The 15,281-nt window shown below is 40.9% G+C and overlaps 1 protein-coding gene across 2 annotated transcripts in view; it reads left to right on the forward strand.

Annotated features, from left to right (window-relative positions):
• slc12a5a (solute carrier family 12 member 5a) overlaps nt 1-15,281 on the forward strand; it is a 113,826-nt gene that overhangs the window by 32,226 nt on the left and 66,319 nt on the right. The gene's annotated exons all lie outside the window — the stretch shown is intronic.

A 15,281-nucleotide genomic window follows, 5' to 3' on the forward strand; every position in this document is an offset into this window, starting at 1 on the left:
TTCAGCATTATGAATCTGGCTCTAGGATGATTTGTAAAGGAATTCAATCAATTACAGTGTTTAAAAGCATTATCGGAGCAACACACTCCATACTATAGTGCTCCGTGGCATCACTGACCCAGCCATGTCACTGCGCAACAGTGTTAGGTCACTCTCTAGGCTGTGACTCTTCACTGTCCTGAGGTAGCAGGGAGAAGAGACAGTCCTTGTAACATGTCTAGGGTGAATCTTCAAAGAGGCTCTGTGGTCTATCAGTCTGGAGGGTTCAGCACTTGAAAACAAATCCTCATAAGTAGCTCAGTGTCCTCCAGTCAACAATGATAAGGAAGGTGTGTGGGGGGGTGGATTTAAAAACAAAATAAAGGTTTTCCCTGAGGCAACATGCCAAAGCATGTCAACGTTATTCTTATTTGATGTTTTTTTCAAGTATCACATGGTTTATTATTTTACAAATTCCCCTTCTGCTGACAGTAGCTCTCTATTATATCCATCAATATTTGTCAATACTTGTGAATTAGAGAAAGAGTGCATACCAGAGAAGTGTGATTAAATCTGCCATTCTTAGTCAATTTGAAAGAACATTCCTGTTTGCTTCCTTACAATTTATATGCTCTTCAGCATGTATTAATGTTGCAGGAACACTTAGGCAAGCCATGTAGTCACATATGCTTTGTGTGGGAAGCCTAATAAATAGCTGTGATTGCTATGGTCAGGATAATTCACGTGAAGTGCTAGTTTGCTCAGAGCTCAACAAAGTCAGCACCAACCTTTCTTTGTGTCACTCACCCAAGACTTTTCTCATTGGCCTGGTGGGAATGCTGACACTCAAATAGCCTCGGTTATGTCACAGCTTGCCCTCACACATAGCGCAAACTGCAGAAAGTTCGTTAATGTGTGTTTCTCATAATATAGATCCCTGGTTTGCAGATATTGAAGTAGCAGTAGTGTCAAGACTGAAGCCCATAACCATGGGTAATACCATGGGTAAAGCTGAGTTGAAGTCTTTCGTCCCCAGTCACTTCCTGTCTGGGGTCTCAGTTGTTGCAAATTACACACAGTTGAGAACAACCTGATGGACACAGAGGGGCATCAGCAGCAGCTTGCATTTCTAGAAGGCTGCATACTGATCTGGGGTATGGGCAGCTCTTGCATGACTTCTTTTGACTTTCAGTTCTCAGGAACAGTCTGGAAAGGTTTGGTTGGATTGATTTAATTTATTCAGCTCAGCCAGCACTACCTACCTCTGCTTAGCATGCTGTCCAGCAGCAATAATTATCTGTTGACAAAAAAAAACCTTTGAAATAATAACTGTTAAGTTTTATCTTGAGATGATATGAAATTTGAAAATTATTGACAGTGTGGTTAAAACTGATGCAACAAAGGGAATCAGTCATTATAATTAAGTATGATATTTCCAGATACTTTGTTGGTTTCTTTTTCTTTAAATGAAATATTTATATATTTAGTTTAGGTTTTAATTTAGGTTTGTATTTTATGCCTAATGTGGTGCCTAAGTGCTAACGGACAAGTCCTTTCTTTATGCTTTTAGTAGAATAGCCTGGCAGACATTACAGACAACTTTATTTTATCCTCACTAAAATGTCACCTGTATATTAGTCTAAATCAGGCTTACAGTGTTTGAAGTATGTTAATATGCTTCTTTCTAAGCCACTCTGAAAGTTTAATGTGTCACTTAAGATTTCCTGCTAGTTTATCATTGAATACTGATGAGTGTTTTATACCATTTAAACATTTATAGAATTAAATATTGCATAGATTGTAAAATATATTGCAAGAGCAATTGACTGTGTATTATTGTATTCAACGTGTACTCTTGGTACCGTTATATAAACAAATAAATTCTCTTAAATGTGTCAATTGTGCAACTTTCACAGCAAGACATTCTATGCTAGAGTCTACCCCAAAGGTACAATAGGATGAAATGTATTTCTCCAAATATCTTCTTTTTTCTTATTAGCCTGATCTATTTTTTATTTTTTGCCAACAGAGCCAAGTCAGAAAATATGCACAATTTAGCGTTATTTGCTATATTTTCTATACATGTTGTCTTCTCTCAGTATAAGGAATCTATTGGAATTGTTTTCATATCTCCTGGAGTCAGAAACCTAAGCATTTCTCCAGGACACCTAGAGGGCAGATGGAAGCAAGGGGCTAGTGAGACTGCAGGCAACCCCTGATGGACCACATATGGCCCAGTGTCCTAAAACTAATGAAAATACCCACTAACCCAGTTGACAGAACGGATTATGGGATGTCTTATTTCAATCAGTGCTAGTACATGCATGAATGGCTTCATAAACATACTTGGTGGAAGAACATGTTCAAGTAATGTGACACCCTGTGTAAGCAATAAATTTATTCATATTCACTACATGGAGAATGATAAAGAAATTATTTAGCAAAAATACCCACGGTTAACCCACATGCATGCTTTCGCTCAAAGGTGCATAGTCAGGTACGTAGGGGTGCTGATGGATCACTACACAGTAATCAGTGCATGAACACTTACCCACTGATTATATTTTCTGCATTCTGATCTTAATTAATGCACCAAATTGGTACATGTATCTAAATTGTTAAACACATTTATGAAGGGAAGCATTACAAAGTGATGGTGCATAGCAGCTAACAAGACTACGGTATACAAATGCAAGCTTATCGATCTTCTTTACATTGTTTTAATGTAATCAGGCAATTCCGACTGCTGTAATCTGGTTATCTAAGGTTGCAGCCCCGAGCTGAGAGTAACAAGGATCTCGGCCTCTGCTTAGCTTGGAATTATCTACTGCACGGACCCTTATCTCATGATCATGAGAACTCTCCGCTGCCTGCCACTCCCGGGCTGACAGATGACTAGCTTACTGTGTTAGATTAGCATTAAGGCCTGATTCATTGTGGGAATGAGATGTTGCCAGGGTCACCCATGAATCCTGTTCTAGTTTTGAGAGTTGTTATGGTCAATCATTGCAGCTCAAATAACACCTACTGAGGTAAAAGCTGTTATACATTATAACTAGAGCTTGGTTTACAGTAATGATCTATTGTAAATGTAATTTTCATTTTATGTCTAATATAATTGTAAGTTTACTTTCAGTTGATTCACTCGGTACAACACGTAGGATATCATGCCCTCGCGTGTCTGGCTGAAGACACATGTAAGGTAGATGATGCCTTGTGACAAAACGTGGCTGACACTGACCCCACACTTATAACCCTTCATTACGAGCCTTTCTCCACAGTTCTTACCTCTTTGTCAATCAATTGTTCACCAGCTGTCATAGGTATGACAACTTTCATTCCAACTTGCAACTATGGCACCAGACACCTGTTGGTGAGTCATCTTCCTGCAGAGTACTGTTTGAATTTTGGTAACTCACTAGCTAGCTTGTTTAACTTTGCTAACTGCCACATAAAATGATCTTGCAAGTGTCATGGCCCGAGTGCCGCAGGGCATTGAGCAGGATGCACAGACTCCCTTGATGATGTGAAACATTTAATAACATAAAACATAAAGGACACTCGTGGCACTCACATGAGGGGGCTTGCTCTTCACAAGACGACTCATATCTGGGATTGGTTTGGCAAAGCTGACATAGATCTCTTTGCATCTGGAGAAAATACTCACTTCCTTCTGCTTTTCTCTCTAACAAACCACAGCATGCCCCGGGGGTGGACGCACTGGCAAACCAATGGCCCAGAGATCTCTTGTATGCATGGTGACTCTGGAAAGGGTGCTTCAGGAGGGCCTAACTGTCATTCATGACTCCCTACTGTCTTACAAACCAGTGGTGGGCAGAAATAATCAGCCTCCATGCAGGGGATCCTTGAGATCTTCCTCTTCTCAGGGATCTCCTGTCTCAGGTGGGAGGACAAATAGTGCATCATCTAAAAGCCATTTTTGTAAAGATAAAGAATGGGGAGAGTTGTATGGAAATTAGTGTTTGGCAGCTGTAAAGCCACCTAACAAAACAAGGTATTGATAGTTGCTGCCACTAAGTAACTAAACCATCATTAAGTATGGAATCTGACTGAACAATACCAAGGACAACAAATCACAAACCTTCTTCCAGAAAACCATAACTCATAAGACAGAAAGAACCTAGTCTTTTTTGAGAGCCAAAAATTGGATTAGGTGAAGGTATAGACTTTTTGCCAAACTGATTTCTCTTACAGCCTGTTGCTAATAAGTTACAAGTCCTCCTTCCATAAGCTGTCAAATGATAAAACCTGAAGGAAGATGCAAAACAATACTGAAAAAAGACCCCTAGCAATGGCTGGTGCTAAATGAAAGGAATGTGCTTAAGCTACAATTCCAAAACGCATCATACCTGCACTTCAACATTTGCAAATGAAGGAAGAAAATAAGAGTTGCCAGGTAACTCAGTCTTTCTAAATGTCTTAGAATGGGCTGATACCATCTTCTCCATTGAAGTCGGGAAATGACATTAGGTCCCAAATGTAAACCTGCAATTTGAAAATGGAGTGAATGAATACACAAATTTGAAGTAATTTTGGAGGCCTTTTCTGTAAGATGCCATAGAGAAATAAATTTAGAACCATTTTTTTATTCAGCTATCTTAACTGAAGTATTTAACTATATTTGGTCTTATGATCTATAAAAGGTGACTTAATCTATATTTCCATATGACCAGTGACAGTATTAGAAATTTGTCAATTCTAAGACAATTGTATTTTTCATCTTGTAGTGAAAGTGTTTAGTCAGTGTTTGGGGTTTATATCCCCAAATAAATTTTGAGGTCAAAGAGTGACCTATCAGTAACCTTTGGGTGGTGCCAGAGGAAACATAGAAAAGGTTTGTGGCAGGGTGTACAATTATTATTAAAATACGAGAGTGAAAACAAGAGAATTTGTAAAGGTCCTTTATCTTTGTCAGAGCACTTTTAAAATATTAATTATATATTCATTATATTGGAGTTCCCAAGTAATTTGAGCTTGAGTATTAAGCTTGTGAGAAAATGGGGTGTTATAAGATGTAGCCAACTGCCTAGCAGAGCCACTAAATGGCTATAATTCAGGATTCTGCATTATGGACTACAGAATCCATGAGGAAATCAACAATGAAGTCATGAACAGTATACCTTGAAAATGAAATACATCTTGAAAGCCCAAGTAATTATCCTCAATATATTAAGAGCCAAGATCAGAGAGTTCACATGACAATTACAGCTGACATTTTTACCTGTTTTTTTTTTCTTCCTCTAGTGGGTTGTATTGTGTTATATTGCTCTAATGAATAGTGATACTTTTTAATGATGTGTATCAAGTCCACAATTCTTTTTCCTCCATCTTCCCAGGATTCTCATCTTCCTTCTTCCCAGGATTTAGAATCTAGGAGCTCTATGGTATCAGCCTCCAAGACACAGACTAGCCAATGGATGTAGAAACATTTGTTTTGGCCCAAAGAGTCCCCCACAGCCTTCTTTCTTTTTCTCCTCGGCGCTCCTCCCAAAAGCATACAGCTGATTAGACAGCAGAAGCCTTTGCTTATAGCTCATCTGCTCTACTGTTCTCCTATCCATCATAGGCTGCTCTCATAGATGAGCTCTTTCTCAGCCTTTTTCTTCCTAACTTTTTCATTCCATACACTTGGCCAAAGTGCCTATATGACCTGTTTGTGTAAATCTTTCTTTGCCTTTTGGGATCAGGATAGCTTGGGGAAACTACCACAATCTTTTTCTCGATTCACTGGTTACTTTCCCTCTATTCATTTTCAAAACAAGCTTTTGTGGGGGGTTAGGCAGTTTCAGGCCCGCTGTGTTTTTGTGACAATAACAGACAATAACTGGATCTGCCAGTTCTGAACTGCTGCATAGAATTCACTGGCACTGAGTGCTGTTTTGAAATTGGCCAAATGTGTTTCATAGAGGCACATACTGTAAATGTGGCCATTTGGCCATTAAACTGGTAATATATTGTCTATGTTGAGCAGCAGTGTATATACTGAATGAGAGAGGCAGTATAAAATTGCATTTAATTTTCAGATCTAATGAGTTGTTTTGGGCTCACAAAATCCATGTGCATGAATAAAGTCATACTTCATCAAACATTATACTTGAGATGGATATAGTGGATCTGTCCATAATTAGTGGGAATTGTACATGCAACATATATCATGCTTCTGTCAGCAAGTCTTTGAGTTACATTGCCTGCTTCTCCCTTTGCTTATCCAGTTTCCTTTCTGGGTGGTAAATTTTCACATAAAATAACCAACTATTAAAGCTATGTGTTCAAGTTTGTTAGACAGTAATCATTTTAATTTGGAAATAGGTTATTTGCGTTTCCTGACATCCTTAAATTACTAAATTCTTGATTCATTAATTGAGAACAAAATGTTTCAAAGATCTCAATGATGATTAATTGACAATAGTTTTGCTTAGTAGGCATTTTAAATTTCTTTTCATTTTTGTACCCAGAAATCAAGACTAGAATACCAATACCATAATGCAAAACAAATTAAATTCATTTGCTGATTTTGCTTTCTCGTTGTGTTAACCTTTGTAGATTTGGTGTGACAGGAGTAGGCTAAGCAGGATGTGGGGATGAGTCACAAACAAAACACATGTTTTATTTTCACATATAACATACACGACATTGATCCCATTAGCCTGTGTGTTAACATTGACACATCAACGATAAGTGTGTATTATATACACACAATGACAAAACAAGGATCAGGTGAGAAACACGAGAGGGCATGACCACACACCCACACCCACACCCACACCCACACCCACACCCACGTTTGGCAGAGAGGGGCTGCACCTTGACATTTGGGCCTTCCCACCTCTATCTGGGTGCTTGAGGCATTGCATAACAGATTAACAGGTATCAGATATTTTGCATGCATCTAATAGTCTAAACATACAGTGGTGTGAGAGTGTTTGCCCCCTTCCTGATATTATTTTTGCATGTTTGTAACACTTAAATGTTTCAGATCATCAAACAATTTTAAATATTAGACAAAGATAAAGGTAATCCCCCAAAAGTCCTGGGGATCATCAAGTTAATTTTCTGGCAAAACTGAGACGAGCCTTTGTTCTTTTTGCTCAGCAGTGGTTTTTGTCTTGGAACTCTGCCATGCAGGCCATTTTTATCCAGTCTCTTTCTTATGGCGGAGTCATGAACACTGACCTTAACTGAGGCAAGTGAGGCCTGCACTTCTTTGGATGTTGTTGTGCCTTCTGTTGTGACCTCTTGGATGAGTTGTTGCTGCGCTCTTGGGGTAATTTTGGTCGGCCGGCCACTCCTCGGAAGGTTCGCCACTGTTCCATGTTTTTGCCATTTGGCTCTCACTGTGGTTTGCTGGAGTCCCAAAGCTTTAGAAATGACTTTATAACCTTTTCCAGACTGTTATATCTCAATTGCTTTGTGTCTCATTTGTTCCTGAATTTCTTTGGATCACAGCATGCCGTGTAGCGTTTGATAATCTTTTGGTCTACTTCACTTTGTCAGGTAGGTCCTATTTAAGTTATTTCTTGATTGAGAACAGGTGTGGCAGTAATCAGGCCTGGGTGTGGCTAGAGAAATTGAACTCAGCTTTCCAAAGATGTGATAAACCACAGTTAATTTATGTTTTAACGGGGGGGCAGGGCAATCCCTTTTTCACACAGAGCCATGTAGGTTTGGATTTTTTTTTCCCCCTTAGTAATAAAAACCTTCATTTAAAAACTGCATTTTGTTTTTACTTGTGTTATCTTTGTCTAATATTTAAATTTGTTTGATGATCTGAAACATTTAAGTGTGACAAATATGCAAAAAAAAAAAAAAGATATCAGGAAAGGGGCAAACACCTTTTCACACCACTGTACATGTGTCTAATAAATACGTAAGTCTCTCTAAATGAGTATCTGCCTGCTATTGAAAATGTACATGTAATTTTCAATTACATTTCAGTTAAAACCATTTTGGTTTCCTTGATTATGTGTATATAAAAAAATGTAAAATTCCCCATTCGCCCTCCAGGCAGTCTTTTTCCTTCAGGACCGGGTCCTCTACCAGAGGCCTGGGAGCTTAAAAGGCCAGCATAGTATCTTAGCTGTTCCCAGGACTGCACTCTTATTGGTAGAGATCTTGGACAATGTTCCTGGCTTCTGTTGGGGCCATTTTCCCACTTTGGGGGCCACAGCCCCTAGTGTTCCAATTACCAAGGAAACCACAGTTGCCTTCACTCTCCACATATTTTCTAGCTCTTCTTTCAGCCCTTGGTATTTCTTGAGCTTTTTGCGTTCCTTGTTCCTGGTGTAACCATCTTATCTGTCTGTATCTGGAAGTCCCACAGGATCTTAGCATGGTCATTTTTCCACCACCTTTTGGGTTGTAACCCACTTAGACCTTGGAACTTCCAGCCCATATTTAGCACGGATGTTTCTATATACTATGCCTGTCATTTGGTTATGGAGTTCCATGTACACCCTGCCTGCTAGCATCTTGCAGGACTCATACTCCCTCTTTGGCTAATGGACTTCCTACAGGGACACGGTCAGAGACATCCCAAGCTGCTGCCTGTATCCTTGGGTGCCGGTGAGAGGACCACGACCGGTGTTTACAGCCACACCAGAGGAGAAGTGGAACCTTGAATTTCTTTGGGGGGGCCTAGGGCTACCAAGCCGGGACCACGGAGAGCCAAAGGACTCCATGGGGACCACGGTGTGGGTGGTCTGGTGGAGCCAACTTAGTTCCCTGGCTAGCATGGAAGTAGTTTGTGTTCTCCCTCTTCCAAGTGCAGGCCATGAGTACTGGACAGGTCTGCCCACAGCCCAGGGGCTCTCCTTGGGCAGCTGGCGACAGTAGGACTATAGTCCGTGGCAGAATGTCTGGACCCAGGGCAGATGTGCCCCTTTGCTTGTTCTGTAGGGCCAAGGACATGTCTCCAGCGCCTGCGCTTTGAGCGGGCGTTGCATCTAGGCACCTTTTTGTGTTTGTCTACAGGTGCATCTACTTGTTGCAGTGTGCACCCACTGTACAAGTGGGGGCAATATGTTGTTTGTCCAGGCTGGGTCCCTTCGAGGAAGTTGTCACCACTGAATGTTGTAATCGCACCTCCGGACCCACTGCTGAATGTCATAGCCGCAACACAGCCGTGCTTTCTGAGCTGGTGGACCCACCACGGAGCACAACCGGACTGTCCTGGGAGAGGCCTCCCAGGACTGAGATGCCTCCCTTGTTGGCGGCTCCTAGCCCGCCTCGTGTTGGGTGGGCACCAGGCTTTGCCATATTTTATGTGGCTTGTGTGTATATGTGCACGGCAGTCTGTGGTTCGCTGTCCTACTGATGGATGCATGGAGCCATGCCCCTTGGGAGGGAGTACTGTCACGGAACGCTCCCCTTTCCACTGGTCAGGTGGTATGGCAACCGCATGCAGTGGGAATTCACTGTCTTGTTTGAAACCACACCTATGTTTAGCACACACCTGCACCTAGTTTAGTCTCATTATGTCTGTATTTAAACCCCTGTTGGTGTGTGCATTGGTGTCTGTCATTGTTCATGTTATATGTGAGTGCCGTTGTCTTTTCCCTATGTTAATAAATGTCTGTCTATGTCTGTACGTCCTGCTCCTTGCCCTGCGTCACTGAGCCCGTTACAGATTCCCATTTGCCTGTGGGATTCCAAGACCCTTGTAGCTGCACTTATGCTACACATACGTTTTGTATACTTTTTTTTTGTATACAATTTCATTACAATTTTGAATCTCTCTCCTCTTTTTTTTATATATATATATATATATATATATATATATATATATATATATATATATATATATATATATATATATATATATATATATATATATATATAATATGAGAGAGAGAGAGAGAGAGGGAGTTAGTCCTGTCCTGTTAGTTGTGAGGTGGGGCTTCCATGAGCCTCAATGAGCCTTGGGTACCCATTACTCCCTCACTGGTTCACCGGTTGTCCTTCCTTGGAGCACTTTTGGTAGTTACTAACCATATCGGGGACACCCCACTGTTATTTTGGAGATGCTGTGACCCAGCTGTCTAGTCATCACGTGGCCCTTGTCAAAGTTGCTCATTTCCTAATGCTTGCCTGTTTTTCCTGCTTTCAGTATATCAACTTCAAGAACTGAATGATCACATGAAGTTTAATATATCCAACCTCTTGATAGGTGCCATTATAATGAGATAATCATCCCTTGAGATATATATGGTAAGTAACCAGTAGGGAAACTGGAGGGTCTCTTTGTTTTTCTTTATAAGTGATTGCCAGATGGCCACAAAAGAAAAAAAGAACAAAATTAGAGCTAGATTAAAAAGAGGAACTGCATTTGTGTCTACTTGGATGAAGAGAAGAGGAGGCATACTTAGGAAACAGTGTGGTAGGGCAAGCCAGGAACATATGTATCATACAAGGAAGGCCAAGAGGGAAATATAAAAAAGCTTACCAGTGAACATCACATTTATTTAGTGTTCATTGTATTCTAGTTTAAGTGTGATGCTGGATGCAAGCACGAGTCAACATGTGCATAAACAAAATGACATTTAATGAAAAGATAAGCAGAAGAAGAAAACACAGTATACATGTACGAGCATGTAAGGGGTAGTTCACAGAGGTAGTTGCAAGGTTTACAAATGAAGTCACACAGCATGGTCAAAATAACAGACGAGGGTGCATAATCATAGGGTATATATTTATATGCACACTGATTAGGAAAGGAACTAGACAGTAAACGGGTGAAAACAGGGAAGGTCACCAATGGGGGTGGGGTGTGGGGTGGGAACATGTGGAAACAGGGTGGTAAAAAAAGGGCACATGGAGACACTTTGACGAGAGAAATATGAACACCAACAAATGGGAAAGGTCCATCACTTGGGAGAGAGAGTTGAAGAGGCGAGCGTGACAATAAATCTAATCAAGCAGACCTATATTACTTAATAATAAACTAGGCATAATAAACAACAATAATAAAATAATGCAGACTTAGAACTACTGCACTACTGAAACATTATTGCACAATCTCCCTCTTAGTCTGCTTGTTATTGTCTTCATTTTTGTTCTATATCTTTGTTTTGTGGTATGTTGTTGCTATGAATATTGAATTATGCAAGCTTGGGTAAGAGAAAGGCAAGACACAAATTAGAGTCATTCATTAATTAATTCATATTTCATTACTATTGTTATTAATAATAATAATAATAATAATAATAATAATAATAATAATAATAATAATAATATTTTTATTATTATAATAGATCAGACCATAATTTTAAGAACAGTTCATGCCCAAATCATGGCCATTCCAAAGTGTTCGCATAATGTTTTCATGCAACTGTAGGCATACAGACCAGCTCTGGTCTTGTGAACCCAGCCTCATATTGTGACATGTCCTCGTGTGTCTACAAGCTTCCAAAGACACACAGCTCATGGCTTTGTCTAACAAGCCACAGCTGAAATCACAAGAGTACAAAGCGTCTTGTCTATGGTAAACTGAACACTCCGAGATCAAGTACTGGCTATAGTTTTACTTGCAAATAAAACAAGGATGCCAGCCCACTTAGTGAGCCTCAGACTTGGTTGCAGTTTTACTTTGGATTAGAATGAGTTGCTGCCACACTTCAGACAGGTGCTGCTGTCCTGCAGGATCAAATTAGCCAGAAGGGCTTGTTTCGTCATGGTTGCGCACTTGATGCACGCCAAAATGTTCCCTTCACCTGGCTCATCATACTGCGTAATTAGATCCTCAGTTCTCTGATTTAGACAAATATTTATTTCACAGCATTACAAAGTGTGACCCCAAAGGTTATGAAAGACAGGAGTTCACTATTCCCAAAATATTGCATTTTATCTCCTATGCTTACATAATATTGCATAACCAGGCATTTAAGTCAGTTGCACATGCACCATATATTTGCACACCTGCACAGATATTCACCCTCCTTTTTTAAACCCTGGGGCAAAGGATTCCAGGATGCCTTATTAAGCTCCAATTCCATACCAAACACAAGCAGTTTACCAGCAGCTGATTCTAATGCAACCTTGGGCTGGATACATTCTGAAGTCATTTTTCCATAATTTACAAATAATCTGTTGTGACAAGGGAAAATGAAAGTATAATGCAATTCAATTGCAAAGGAGGGAAAATTGCAGAAAGTGGTCTTTTTGTCTTATATTGCAGGTTTACGTTTATGTGGTTATGTGGTATTGTCTGTGCATGTTCATGTGGTGTGTGTTCATGTTAGTGTTTGAATACCCGTAATGACCGACTATTTCCTTGAGCTACATACAAAGGAGGGTCAGTAGGCATCTTCTGCCAATGGAGAAAAATATTAGTACAAATATGTATGCAGATACAAGCTTGTTAAAGAGTCTTTATATATGGGACGCACCAAAGGCTTGTATAAACAAAAATACAGAGGTACTGTTTGCTTGCAGAGTCCTGGCTGACATTTCCAGAGCTATCCATCAAGTTTCTATGGACAGAGAAAAGAGCCGCAGTTAATAAGCCCTGCGGATTGATGAACGCCACTAACAAGCGTGGCACGGATGCTGACGTCAACTGGAGCTCGTTCATCCTCTAAATCCACCCTTTGCATGTGCACCTCCACCATCCCCACCTCTTTGCAAGCTACTCAACTGTGTCAGAGCATTTGCTGACTGTCACACATCACAGCATGCTCCTCCATTTGCCATGTCTTTATCAAAGCATTTCTCTGAGGCTTCCCAAGCAAAGAGACCTCACTCTATAGCTGAATTGATCCATCAGGTTTGCCTTTTGAAAAGGGAGCATGACCCATATCTCCCATCCTCCCCTCTCTGTGCATCCTGCCTCAGGAGAGCATCATAGAATACTGATGGCCTTTCTGTTTGTTGTTTCTGTAGGGTGAGAGGGAGGAAGAGAGAAAAATGAGGAATTACGCAGTCCATGGTTATAGCAGTCTGTCTTGTCTTCTTCCGAATCTTACAAAATGTTTAATGAGCAAGACTCATAATCTCAACTGGTTGAACTTTGACCATGTAGTTTAAAAAATTGGGGTACTGTAGCATGACAGTATTTTAGTGTGGTCACTTTTGCTCAAGGGCTATCTGGAACTGTGCCCATTAACAGAGCCATCCCATAGAACACCAGTGTGAGCGAAATTGGGCACTGAATAATGATGAGTTTGTCTCGACTTCATAGCTCATGGCACCAAACAAGGGCTCCATGTTTGTGCAATTCATGAGAGAACTCATGTGCCACTATCTGTTATCAATGCTCAAATATGTAATAATAACTCTAAAAGTTAATGAAGGTTGTTTTCTTGGTTAAATCAAACACAACTGAACATTATCGAGGAGGAAAGTGCAAGAGAAGATTCAGTGGAGGGTTTCTTAAGACATGTACAGGGGAGTGGGAGTTGTATGTGTAGGTTGGGTGTTTTGTTTAAAATTCCAAAATGCTAACATTTTGTTGCATTGACATATTTGTACTGAAAGGAATATGTGATATGACAGAAATGTGATAACAAACTGCTTTTGTTATTATCTGCTTTGTCTGTGTTCATATCCACTGTAATACCCCTTAATCTTGCCTCCTCAGTGGTAATGAGTGGTTGTGCACCGCGCACACACACACACACACACACACACACACATGCTCACGTACACACATAGTGCACCCTCAAACTCATAAGAGGTCACATTCCTCCCATGCTCACGAAATCAATTTTCACCTATCATTAAAGCATAAAGTGTCCATCAGGGAACTGTTCTAATTAAGCAGGAACCTTGAGCAGGTCAATATGGCCGCTGTTTACCTCGTCCAGTCTCGCTCATCACTGCCAGAGATGCTTAGCCTCCACTCAAGCCAAAGGAAGAACTGATCCTGGGCTTTTTTCTTCCAGTCAGTGCTCACTGTCAGCTGCTAACTAATGAAGATTGGCTGGGAATAATATTTTAGCTACCATGTCAGCCAATGGGTGGTAATTAAGTTAAGCTTTTTTGGCATAGAGAAGAGGCTTCGGGTGAGCATGTCCAGACCAGACACTGTTCTCATGTGTCGTGCGTATACAGGGCCAGAACCACACCGTCTGACACGTGCATACACACACGTGCGTGCATACACACACACACACAAACACAGACAGCTAAATGACACCAGCGGGTTCTGACTCAGTCTGTGCGGCAGAGAGGCATGTAAATCATCTGACCGGGCTTCCTTATTTCTCATGAGGCACAGGTTGCTGAGTCTCAACTCCTCACATGTCCTCTTCCCCATGGCCAGGCCTTGACCTCTGCCCCATGGCCAGGCTCTTCCCCTTCCACAGCATCCCACACAGCTCTGCTGGTTACCTCCACATGCTTGTGGGAGGCGCGAGCAGCAGCTCCTCTGGTTTCCATGGCACCTGGGCTGCGGTGGGGAAAATGGAGCTGCCATCGACCTGGATCCTGTACCATGCTGCCACCCAAGTGTATGTGTGTTGGGGAGGGGGGTGGTTGAGTATGTATCCTATTTATTTGTTGATGCGCAGCAGGACAAATATAGAATTTGATATTTACTTTTTGGTCAGTGATTTTCATACATATTAGTATACATAATTCATATTATGAGTAACATATATGGTGTTAGCACTACAGTGGTACTGTAATTCAGTACTTCAGTAGTACTACAGTAGTACTACTCTGTAATAAATGTCTTTTTCATTGAAATAGCCCCCTTGCAGCCACATGCTGCCTGAATGTACATCTTATCTCTCAGCAGCTGGAACTATAGCTTGTAGTCAGTGTGCACACATGCGGCAAGTGCTGACATCTTTGTAATTGAGTGCTTACAGGTCACAGCCCATTTCAGATGAAAGCCCTCCATAATGCCACCAATTCCTCCAGACAGCACTTGGACCCCAGAAATAGATGTGTTTCTGGGCTTGATCTGGGCCCTGCTGCCCTGCGCTCCTCCTCATGTGTGCTGGGTGTGGTACTTAAAGGATATGACAAGTTGGGTTCAGAATAACAGGAGGAGAAAGCTTTTTCACGCAAGCTGGTGTAATGTGTGCGAGTGTGTCTGTATGTGTGTGTTCTGAGGTGGTCCACTTTAGTCTCCACTGTCTTAGACTGGTGCATGAATAAATTATGATGTATATGGTGTTTATCAGGCACAAATTGCTTTTCTGTCTATTAAATTTATGTTTGATGCAGTTTTCATGATGTGGTTGACACTCTTAGTTGTGTGACAAGCGCAAATGCTTTACCCAGCGATCTCCAGAGATTCCTGCTTTTAAAAAATATGATTTGATAAAGATTGATGTGGT

Source organism: Electrophorus electricus, chromosome 3, assembly GCF_013358815.1.
Source record: "Electrophorus electricus isolate fEleEle1 chromosome 3, fEleEle1.pri, whole genome shotgun sequence".
Taxonomy (NCBI): Eukaryota; Metazoa; Chordata; class Actinopteri; order Gymnotiformes; family Gymnotidae; genus Electrophorus; species Electrophorus electricus.